The sequence below is a fragment of the Lynx rufus genome, unplaced genomic scaffold (genome assembly GCF_022079265.1).
Source record: "Lynx rufus isolate CCGP_SWC_20201006 ecotype Redwood Valley unplaced genomic scaffold, mLynRuf1.p SCAF_49, whole genome shotgun sequence".
Lineage (NCBI taxonomy): Eukaryota > Metazoa > Chordata > Mammalia > Carnivora > Felidae > Lynx > Lynx rufus.
In genome coordinates this window covers 426,477-437,489 of record NW_025814866.1, presented here as the reverse complement: position 1 = coordinate 437,489, position 11,013 = coordinate 426,477, and the positions used below count along the sequence as shown (strand labels likewise).

Here is an 11,013-nt window from a genome sequence, read left to right as displayed (position 1 = left end):
TCCTACCTGCAGCTTCCTGGGTCCAGTGTGACTGTAGTTGCCCTGCAGTGTCCTCCCGGTGCTTCATTTCATCTCCCCTCCATGGCCCGACACAGAGGCCGCAGAGCAGCGGCAAAATCTCCTAGGATGTCCTGTGCTGCTTGCAGAGGGGACCCAACTAGTTCTAGTCCCCACACTGCACTCCCTTGTGAGGTCTCAGAAATGTCTCATTTGTCCAGTGCCCAGACCAAATCTGATAGCTCAATTGCATTCCTCTACTAATACTTGTTACTGTTAATACTAGTTACTGTTAATAAAGCATTTTAAAAAGCAGCTGCTCGATTCCATTTGTGCGATTCGGTTTCTGTTTGCTAGAAACTCCTTCCTTAATTAGAATTTTATCTCAACCAGGGGAGCGAGCCATGCTCTCCCACAACAGAAACCTCGGAAAGGAGGGTATGGAAAGGGTACTGGATGGGAGGTGTGCCGCTCGAGGATGGTGTAGGGCCGGAGCGGACTGGTTACTTCAGCTGTGAGCACAGGACTCATGTGGCTGGTACGCAGGAAGAAAACAGCCAGGGAACTTAGAGGTCAGTCCAAACTTGAAAACTAAAATTGACTGGAAGTGTCTGATATGGTTCTAATCTTCATTGCCCTCATAAAGTGCTCGTCAGGGGGTCTCTGTTCTAGAATGTATGGTAGAGAGCCCAAAGAACTGGCCTAGCACTTGGAGTCCCGCTTCTGCTCCTGTCCTTTTAAATCACTGTGAACTGGTTTCCTGGCCTGTACCATTCGCATGGCCATTGCTGTACTTGTTTCCGAAGATTTCAAAAACCTGTATTTTTCTATAAAACAGTTGACAGTGGATACAAGATACAAAAATATATAAACACAAATACTAAAAATGTCACTGGATCTTTGGTAAAACCCAAGGGTCACTGTAGAAAGTTTAGAAAAGCAGAGGAAATTCTGGCCTCTCACGCTCCATACGATTCACCCTTTTAAACTGCACAATTCAGTGGGTTTTCATATACTCAACGAGTTTTGCGACGGTCATCCTGGTCAGGTTTAGGACCTCTGCATCACTCCAAAGAGAATCCCTGAACCCCTTAGCAGTCATTCCATTCCCCTTCTAGCGCCTGGCGGTCACTCCTGTATTTTCGGTTTCTGCGCATTTGCCTCTTCTGGACACTTCCTAGGACTGCGGTCATACAGCATGCGGCCTTTTTTTTTTTTTTTAATTTTTTTAACGTTTATTTTTGAGACAGAGCATGAACGGGGGAGGGGCAGAGAGAGAGGGAGACACAGAATCCGAAGCAGGCTCCAGGCTCTGAGCCATCAGCCCAGAGCCCGACGCGGGGCTTGAACTCACGGACCACGAGATCGTGACCTGGCTAAAGTCGGACGCTTAACCGACTGAGCCACCCAGGTGCCCCAGCATGCGGCCTTCTGAGGTCTGGCTGCTTTTAGTGTAACGCATTTGGGGTTCGCCCACATCGTAGCGTGTGCTGAGACTCCATTCCTTTTTGTGACCACATCATCCGTCCCATGTGTAGACCACATTTTATCGGTTCATCAGTTGATGGACATGTGGGTTGCTTCTGCTGACATACGTTTACAGACCTTCCCATTCAGGTTTGTGGATGTGTATTTTCACTTCTCTTGGGCGTATGTAAACATGGGAGTGGAGTTGCAGGGCCCTGTGACGTCTGTTCACTCATGTGCGTGTGTGTGAAAACGGTTTGTGTGGAGTGAAAGAGTCCATGACCTCTGGAGCCCCACATTCTTGAGGAAATTCGTCGTGAATACAGCCAGGATGTGTGGCCACACGGGGGCACCACACCTGCTTGCATCCATCAGATGAGATCCACATCAAAAGTAGAGTAACAAGGGTGACGCACGACTCAAGGACCATTCCAGAAGCCTGCAGGCCCCCACAGGTGCTAGGCAAACGCGGTAGGACTGATTTGGTAATGGGCCCCGAGGAGCCACGACCTCGTGGAGAAGGGAACGGCCTTGTGGCCAGCTGTGCGCAGCTAGGCCTCCTGACTACAAAGTATGGCCAAGGTTATGGGGGGGAGCGGGGAGCACATTGTCAAATGCTGTAGTTGGTGAAAGACGGCTGGGTGTTGTGGGGCGAGGGGGGATGAACCTTTTTGTGTTGATGATGGTGATAGTATCTATGTCATAGGGCCGAGGCCAGGATTTTAGAGGTGCCATCGAAATGTCCCAATGGAGGGCCTCCCTTCCTTCCTGGCACGTTTCTACTCCTCAGTCCCTTCTGGGCCTCACTGGCGTGGTCCCGGGCTCCGCATCGAATAGGCCCCGCCTTTCCCCTCCCTGGCCAGCCCTCTCCTCCTCTGCTTCCCTGGCTGCTCGCACCCACCTCCAAACCGCCTGTGCCGTACAGGGACTCCCTCTACCCACCTTTGACACCGCCTCACTCCCGCCACGCCCGCCTGGCAGGCCGGCCCTATGCCCCCGACCCGCTCAGGACACCGCCGACCCAATCCCTGGCGGCAGCAGCTGGGCAGAGCCACGTTATTGGGTTTTTTCCCGTCGCTCATTGGGCTCCAGCCAATCAGCGTCGTCTGCGCCAGGCCGGCAACGCCCCGAGCGGCGGGCGTCAGCGGGGGCCAGGCTGGAAACCGCACGCTGACAGGGGTGGGCAACTGCCCTGGTACCCTGGGCTCAGTCGGAAATGGAACGCTGCTCATAAGTGCGGCCTGACCAGCAGGAGACAGGGGAATGCCTAGAGAGAAGGGAACACTGCGGGGGGGGGGGGGGGCGGCCCCGCAGGAGCAGGGATGGGAAGGTTGAAGGTTGAGATGGCTGGAGGTGCAGGTAGGGTGGGGGCAGAGGTGTGCGGCACAGGCCCTCCTGCGCTACCAAAGCGGAAGGAAAATGATTGGAAACAGCGTGCCTTGTCACACTCACACCTCTGAAGCAAGCGGGTCTGGGAGAGGAGTTCTCTGCCCAGAGCAACCCACCCACAGCCATGGCAGTCCAGCTGTGGCCTTGCTTGCCCCCAGAGCATAAGACAGGTTACTTCCATCTCCTTCCTGCGCTACCATGCCAGTCGTGATTGGGAGCAGAAAAGCAGCGGCCTGGAACTTTGGAATGCTAAAATGATGCCAAATCATTCCCTATTGGGGAGGGCGACAAACAGCAGAGTCACAGAACGATCAAAATAGGAAGCCCAGAGCCCACAAGGGGAGCTGCGGGCGGACAGGAACTCTGCCCTCCCCCTCAGTGTATGCCTGTCCTCCCACAGCCTGCTGGGGCTCGGAGGGGCTGATGGCATCCCGACTCTCAGCTTCGACTGAGGCCGAGCAGACGTCCCAGTTCCAGGTTTCCGGGCCACACTCCTCCAACCACGGCCATACCTTTCACACGAGAAACACAGAGAGGCTGGGAATTCAGTGGACTTTGGGATTGTGTAACCCGCGCCGATAAACTTGTGTTTAATCTTCACCACGAGGAACCCTTGCAGGTACGGAAGGAAGGGAATTTTTAGGGCTGTCGGGGGAGTTCCGTGCGTGTCGTGCTGTGACTGGAGCTGAGAGGTAAGGAACTAAAGTTGCCATTGTTTTCTCTGCGCGCTCCGGGATCACCACACCACAGTCTTCAGAGCCGTCCTTACCGCCGTGACGGTACAGCAGCCACGCCGGCTCCTCAGGGCTTCCCGCAGGTGGCCCTTCATCCCGGTTCACTGCGGGTGACAGCCTGATGAAGGAAGAGGTCCCCGCAGAGCACGGGTGCTACGTACGCGCCCAGTTCCCATTGGCAGGGAGCCCGAGCCCTGCCCTGGGGCCCAAGGGCGCGACCACACCCATCCCCACATCCCCACTTGGCGGGCCCCTCTTCTGAGACCACTCCCAGGTCCGACTCTGTAGCAGTCGGGCAGGAGAAGGAGACGAGAAATAGACACGGTTTCTCAGCAGACGAAATCGAATACGAGCATTCGGTGGCTCAGGGCCCGGAGGGCTGAAGAAACAGATCGTATGGCAGAAAGCTGCCGTCCCTAAGGCGAGGGGAAGCGGGGAAGAGGTGGGGCTGAGCAGACACCTAGACGCCAGGATGAGGGGCCTGGAAGAGGCAGAGCCTGGATCTCTGAGGAGGGGCGGCCACAATTTCTCAGGGAAGGCGGAAGCAACCTTATCCACCACGAGGGGATATGGGGCAGGAGATGATTTCTGAGGACCATCTTCCAGGTCAGTAATTCTTTCTTCAGTGGCATCTGTTTGGGGTTTCATCCGTCTGTTGACGGATTTTATTCCAAAGGCTATGTTTTGTTACTCCTACGCTTTTTCATGTCTATTATAGAGAGACCGACAAAGAGCGCGAGCAGGGGAGGGGCAGAGAGAGAGGGAGACACAGAATCTATGCTCCAGGCTCTGAGCCATCAGCACAAAGCCCGACGTGGGGCTCGAACTCACGAACCGAGAGATCATGACCCGAGCCAAAGTCAGACACTTAACAGACTTAGCCACCCAGGCGCCCGACTTCGACCGTTCTTTTTCAAAATTGACTGGGTGCTTTTTTTTTTTTTCTTTTAAGGAACCTCTGTGTGCCCAACGCGGGGCTGGAACTCGCAACCCGGAGACACAGAGTTGCGTGCTCTAGTGAGTGAGCCGCCCAGGTGCCCCGTGCCTGGGCTTTTAAAATTATTCTTATCTGTTTGATTCCCTCTTCTGTGTTTTTATTTTGTTGTGTCTCACAGGCCACTGAAGACTTGGGGAGGTGGAGTAGCTTTCTATCACAATAACGCAAACAACGCGTAGATATCCACGAGCGCCGCTCTCTGATCTCCTGAGAAATCAAAGGTAATGCCAGTCTGGGTTTTGAAGTCCCCCCCCCCCGCCCCACCCCAGTTAAGCACAAGAGGGGAAGGCGGCTCTCTTTCTCACCCTGCCCCCTTTGCTGTGTGCTGGCCCGAGGAGGCTTCCGTGGGGGATGGCCACCTGGGCTCACCTCTCAAGCCTCCAGGACATGCTGAGTGTGCCACACGTTCCCCGGGGACCTCCAAGTGAGGGAGCGAGCCGCGCCGTAGAGCACAGCCCCACAGAAGGGGATCTGGCTTGAGCCCGACGTCCTTGATCCACACCCCGCCTGGGCCACTTGCCAGCTAGTGGTGCGGAAGAAGCCGTGAATGGGGATCACGCCTCGAACAGGCTGCTAGGGCTGCGGGATGGCACAGCCGTGCATGGGGATCACGCCCGAGGCACACCGCAAGCTCGCAATGCCATGACCGCAAACGATGTCCTCTGGCCTCTGAGAGTTGCACCCTGGGAAGGTCCACAGGGCCAGTCCTGTCTTCGACAGGCCTGCCGATTCTCCACCAAGGTGGGCCGTGTCTTCAAGTCGAGGTTGCTGACGCGTGTCCCGCTGGGCCTCTGGGGGTCCTGGGCCGGAAGCCTGGGGTGGTAGCTCTACCCTTCCAGGGAGGGTGGATGTGCTCGGCCGGCCCGGAGCCCAGCAGTACCACGACGATGCAGGGGGAGCAGTTCCTCTCTCAGCCTGCAGCTAGGGGTCGGGGGAAGGCAGCCCCTCCCTGTTCGCGGCTGCTAGGACTGGAGTCAGGGGGGCGTTCGTCCCCGCTCCCTCAGACCCACTTCTCCTTATAGCACCATCCTGCCTTTGTCCCGCGGGGGTCACCCTTCACCAACACGGGTTTTAGGTGGGGTCTCGGTTCTGCCCTCTGACCTTCTGAAAGCCATTTGCTCCTGGCACCTGGGAACCCCACCCCGGGAGCTCCTCCCCACCCCGGGAGCTCCTCCCCACCCCGGGAGCTCCTCCCCACGGCCCTAGCGCATCCCTGCTCACCCACCCCTGACTTTGCATTTGCTCTGCGTCCTCTTCCCCGGGATTTCTCTTGCTTACCCGCGCGCCACCTATGCGTGTTTCTCATTCCGTATTCGCTGGTCTTTCTCCCAAACTGGACTGGCATCCCTGGAGGGCAGGGGCTGGCTGTCAGAGTGGCACCGCCCCCAGCCCCCAGCCCCCAGCCCAGGCAGCCCTGCATCATGTGACCGGCGCCCAGGGCCACAGCCATTGGCCCAGCGGGTCAACCTACCAGCCCGGGTCACCGAGGACTTGGCAACAGGCTCATCGATGCCACCCCGGGTCTCCTTACTGTCATCACACGTGGGAGGAGGCCTTCGTGCCCACCATACGCAACCCAGAAATCGCCAATTGACAGTTTAATAGCCTTGGTGGTATAAAAATGTGTAACTTTGGGGCGCCTGGCTGGCTCGGTCTGTAGAGCATGTGACTCCTGACCTCAGGGTTTGAAGTTGGAGCCCCAAGGGGGGGGGGGTGTAGAGATGACTTAAAAACAAAAACTTTAGGGGCGCCTGGGTGGCTCATTCGGGTAAGCCTCCGACTTGGGTTCAGGTCATGATCTCACGGTTTGTGAGTTCTAGCCCCACGTGGGGCTCTGTGCTGTCAGCAGAGAGTCCGGTTTGGATCCTCTTGACTCCCTCTCTCTGCCCCTCCCCCACTCGCGTTCTCCCTCTCTCTCAAAAATAAACAAACATGGAAAATAATTAAAAATTGGGGTGCCTGGGTGGCTCGGTCGGTGAAGCGACCGTCCGACTTCGGCTCAGGTCACCATCTCACTCACGATTCGTGGGTTCGACCCGTGTGGGGCTCTGGGCCGACAGCTCCGAGCCTGGAGCCTGCTTCAGATTGTGTGTCTCCCTCTCTCTCTCTGCCCCTCCCCTGCTTGTTCTCTGTCTCTGTCTCTCAGAAATAAATCGCGTTAAAATTTTTCAAAGAAAATAAGTAATTAAAAATAAAAGTAAAATAAAAACTTTAAAAAAAAAAACGTATACCTTCTCGACTGCCCAAACCGGCAAGCCTTGTCCTTGAAGACAAAAGACATACTGGGGGCAAAATATTTGCAACATAGGTAACAAAGAACTAACAGCCCTAGTGTACCACCAGTGGGGTCTTTCGGTGGGGAAGGCCATCTCTTAGTATCTATTGACATTTCAAACGCCCATAGGTTTTGGCCTGTCAATTTCGCTTAGAGGTAATTATCCTAGAGGGAGGCTGACACACGTTCACAGTTGGTACTTGCGGTGCTAATGCCAATGGCAGAGAGAAGAGGAAAGGTAAACGTACCATCCAGTTGGGGATTCATTATGTAAATTATAGTACCTGCATATAGTACATACATACAGTACATGCATCAGATACCACGCAGCCAGAAGAGAAATGAGCTAGACATTTGTTTAGTGACATGGAAGGTTTTCAAAGACCTATTGCTAAGTAAGTAAGTAAGAGAAAATCACAATTAAATATATAGGATGTATGCTTTTTATTTTTATTCATTTTTGTTTTTCCCTGCCCGCCCCCCACCCCCGCCCCAGGGTATATGCTTTGTAAAACTCTGTAAATGACTATGTTGGTGATTGCATTAGAAGACTATATGTAGAAGAGAGAGACAAAATTGTTAACAATCTTGCTTAATATAATGTCGCTTTGTAAAAATGTTCGATGATGCGCTCTAAAACTGTGCAGGGTGCTGATGGAAAATGATAACAGCCAGGGTGGACCGCAAGTGGGCAGTTTCTCCCTTTAGGAGAACTAAACATCCAGGGGCGCCTGGCTGGCTCGGTGGGAAGAGCGTGCAACCCTTGATCCTGGGGTGGTGGGTTGGAGGCCCACGTTCGGTATAGAGATTACTTAAATAAATACCCTAAAGTTAAATGAAATATTTAAAGCTAAACATCCATGTCCATAGGACCCAGCAATTGCACCCTTGGGCATTTAGGCCAAAGGAACAGAAGCTTAGGATCACGCGAAAACACGTACGTGAATGTCCATAGCGGGGGTATCTGCAGCAGCCTAGGGCTGGGGACGAGCAGCGTGTCCCTCAGCGGGTGAATGTTTGAAGCAACCGGTCGATCCACACCAAGGACCGTAGCTAGCGATACGAAGGAAGAACTGACTATGGATACACGCAACCATCCGGATGGATCTCAAGGGCATTATGAGAGTGAAGGGAAAAAAGCCCACCCGGAGTGACTGAGACCTACTGCATACCGCATCATGGTTCCATTGACCGAAGTGCTCAAATGACCAACTTGTACACGAGCGAGCACACAACACTGGTGGTCGCGGGGTGGGAGGGAGCAGAGGGGAGGAGGCTGTGGTTACGAAAGGTTAACAGGAGGGGTCCTTGGGAGGGAACCAACTGGACGCGGGTGCCCGTGGGAGTCGCCTGAATCTACACGCGTGGCGAAAGTGCAGAGCTACGCGCGGCCGCACACGCGGGTGCGGCACACACGGAGCGGCTCTCGGACGGCAGCAATGCCAAAGCCGGGTGTGCGATTGCACTAGATGCGCACCCTGCCGGTCCCAGGGAACTGCGGGAGGCGCCCTGGCGCTTCTCCGGAACTCCCCGTGAGGTCCGTCACTTCAAGATCCAAGTTCCAGCCGAAAGCGCACAAGCAGGGCTTGGCGTGGACGGACACGACGACTTGCGCGACTCTGCACGCAGACGTCCCGCTCGTCCCGCCGGGACGTCTAGGCGTCGCGCGGCCCACCGGGCCCGACCGCTAGAAAGGAGCGCGCGGGAGCCGAGTCCAGAGGGGCGCGCAGGCGACCGGCTTGTTTTGATTGGGCAGGGGACACGTCCGTCAGGCCGCGGGGCCGGGGCTTCCGCGGGCGGCCTGGGAGCGGCCCCGTCCTGAGCCGAGCTGGGGCATTGGCGGAGCTAGCCGGAAGGGGTGGGCAGGAAGGCGGTGCCCCGCGACCTGTGGGGCGGGGCTTCCTGTGGCGCGCTGAGGGACAGGAGGAGACCGGTGCCGGGGCGGTGAGCGTGGGCGCGGCGTGCCCGGACGACGCCCCGGCCTTCTGGACACCGCCCTCCGTCCCTGGGCTCCGCCCTCCGTCCCTGGGCTCCGCCCCCCGCCTCTCCGGGTCCTGGCCCCTGCCAGAGTCTCCGTTCCCCGAGGCCTGGGGACCTGTGCGTTCCGCCGGGGCGAGGCCGACCTGACGGTGTCTGGCCCTCTAGACGGCCAGGGCCAGTGTATCGGGGCCCCCGGGGGCCTAGTGAGGGGAGAAGGGGGCGACGGCCCCACCGGGATGACCAAGGGCATAGTCACCGCGTCTGCAGCCCCTCCCCGCCCTGGCCTCGGAGAGCGGCCTTGCTGTGCGGTCCGGGGCGCATCCAGCCTCCCGGGGACCGGATCGCGGCACCCCCGCCCCACTCCCCCCCCCTCCCCCGCCTCCACCCCTTCCTTGCCCGGCGCGCTGTGTGTTCCAGCGACCCTGAGTGCGTCTGGGACAGTTCTCTGTAAAGCATGGATCCCACCTCCACACACACACACAGGCCTAGTACCCGGTACCCGGGAAAAGGTGGGCAGAGCTGGTGCCCGTACCCGCGAGTGTGGTGTTGGCCAGGGGAGCTCTCCAGGCTCCTGCAGGTGAGGACGGCAGGAAGGTAACACAGTCTTTCCTACGCCACTTGACAGGTGTGGCCCCCCCTGGGAGAGAGTCCTGCCCGAGTCACCCTGTTCTCCAGGACCGGCTGTGGTTGTCCCTGCCTGTCACCTGGGGAGGTCACAAGCAAGGGCGGCCCCGCAGAGGCAGAGAAAGCTCGTGGCTTCTCTACAAGTGGGTGCCATCAGGAACCATCCGTCCCCGTGGTTCTCAGGCTGGACGGCCGCGTGGGAACACCGGGAGGGCTTGTTCAACCTCGCGACGCCGGACTCCACCCCGGAGTCTCTGATCTTGCAGATCTGCGGTGGGGCCTGAGAACTTGTGACTCTAACAAGCTCCGGGCTGACGCTGCTGCCACCACCACGGGTCTGGGACCCCCCTCTGTGAGGAGCACTGCTGCGGAGACCTGAGACTCGCTCCTAGGTGTGTGCGTGCCCCGTGCCCTCCCTACCTGGGCATGGCCCCTTGGCCGGGTCCCCACGGGCCTGGGAAACGCCAGGAGGCTGCTAGCCCTCGAGGACTCGGGGACTTCCCATCGAGGGGCAGTCAGCGTTTCCTGCCCCGGTTTGTCTGGAGGGCACCGTCCACAGCCCGGGCGGGGAGAAGGTGTCTGTCGGGTTTGTACAGGCGCCCGGCAAGTCCCAGACCGGAGCGGATAGGTCCGGACACGTAGGAGAGAGAGGGGCGGAGATCAGAGTGGGGCCCGGCAGTGGGGATGCAAAGAACCCTTGGATGAGGCAGAGGACAGAGCCGCACCCTGAGCTCGGGGCCGGGGGAGGACCCTGGGCCCTGAGACCGAGAACGTGGATTTGGGGGGAGCGTGCAGACGGGAAAGGGGGTCGTCTGCCCGGGACCGGCCCTGCCAGTCGTCTGGTCCGTGGGTGCCGTCGGCCCTCTAGCTGCTGGGAAGCCACTGCCTTTCTCCAGCAACATGGCCTCCCAGGTCCCCGGCGGTGCCGCCGCCCGGAGCCGCCCGGCACCCGGCGCCACGACCGCCACCCACCCACTAGGGCCGGTCTCTTTGGTGGTCGCTGTTTGTTTGACTCCGCGGTGGCTTGTCCCCGGCTGGTGGGGGCAGTGCAGTGCCCGGCACCGGCCGCCATTTGTCTCCAGAATGAGCAGCTCTGCAAGGCGGCGGCGCACGAGCGTGTTCCGGCCGTGGGGTCAAAGGGTGTGGCCTCTGCCTTTCCTTCTCCCTGCTCGCGCCCCCTGCCTCTAGCTCCCGGGTCTTGGCGCTTTTCCTGCTGGACCGCTTCAAGCTCTCTCTATAGGGTAATGCTACGAGGCCTGAGTCACGTCTTGCTAATCTTTCCCCGAGCTGCGCTGTCACTTGTCTCTTGACTGTGGTTTTGGGTTTGTTCAGGCCAGGCAGACGCGTTTGGTTTCTGTGTCATCGGGCTTTCCAGGCTCTTCCTAATGGCTTCCGGGGTTTCTCGTGGGTTCCTTTGCTCCAGACTTACTCAGAGAGGCTTTCTCCACGTAAATACCTGAGTGGCTCTGCGACGTGGCACACGAGCGTGTTGTGGCCGTGGGATCAAACGGACTAGCCTCTGCCTCTCGTCCTCCCTGCTCCCCCCGCCC

At 58.0% G+C, this 11,013-nt stretch overlaps 1 long non-coding RNA gene across 4 annotated transcripts; it reads left to right on the top strand.

The window, feature by feature from the left end:
- Positions 1-3,212: 3,212 nt before the first annotated feature.
- On the top strand, positions 3,213-6,206 carry LOC124525872 (uncharacterized). 4 transcript variants are annotated; one of them, XR_006965570.1, is made up of 3 exons: positions 3,213-3,472; positions 4,703-4,805; positions 4,920-6,206. It is a non-coding gene; the product is annotated as an uncharacterized LOC124525872 (long non-coding RNA). The 4 variants fall into 4 exon arrangements; XR_006965567.1 differs by having other exon boundaries at positions 3,214-3,472; positions 4,923-6,206; XR_006965566.1 differs by having other exon boundaries at positions 3,215-3,472; positions 4,962-6,206.
- Positions 6,207-11,013: the final 4,807 nt, after the last annotated feature.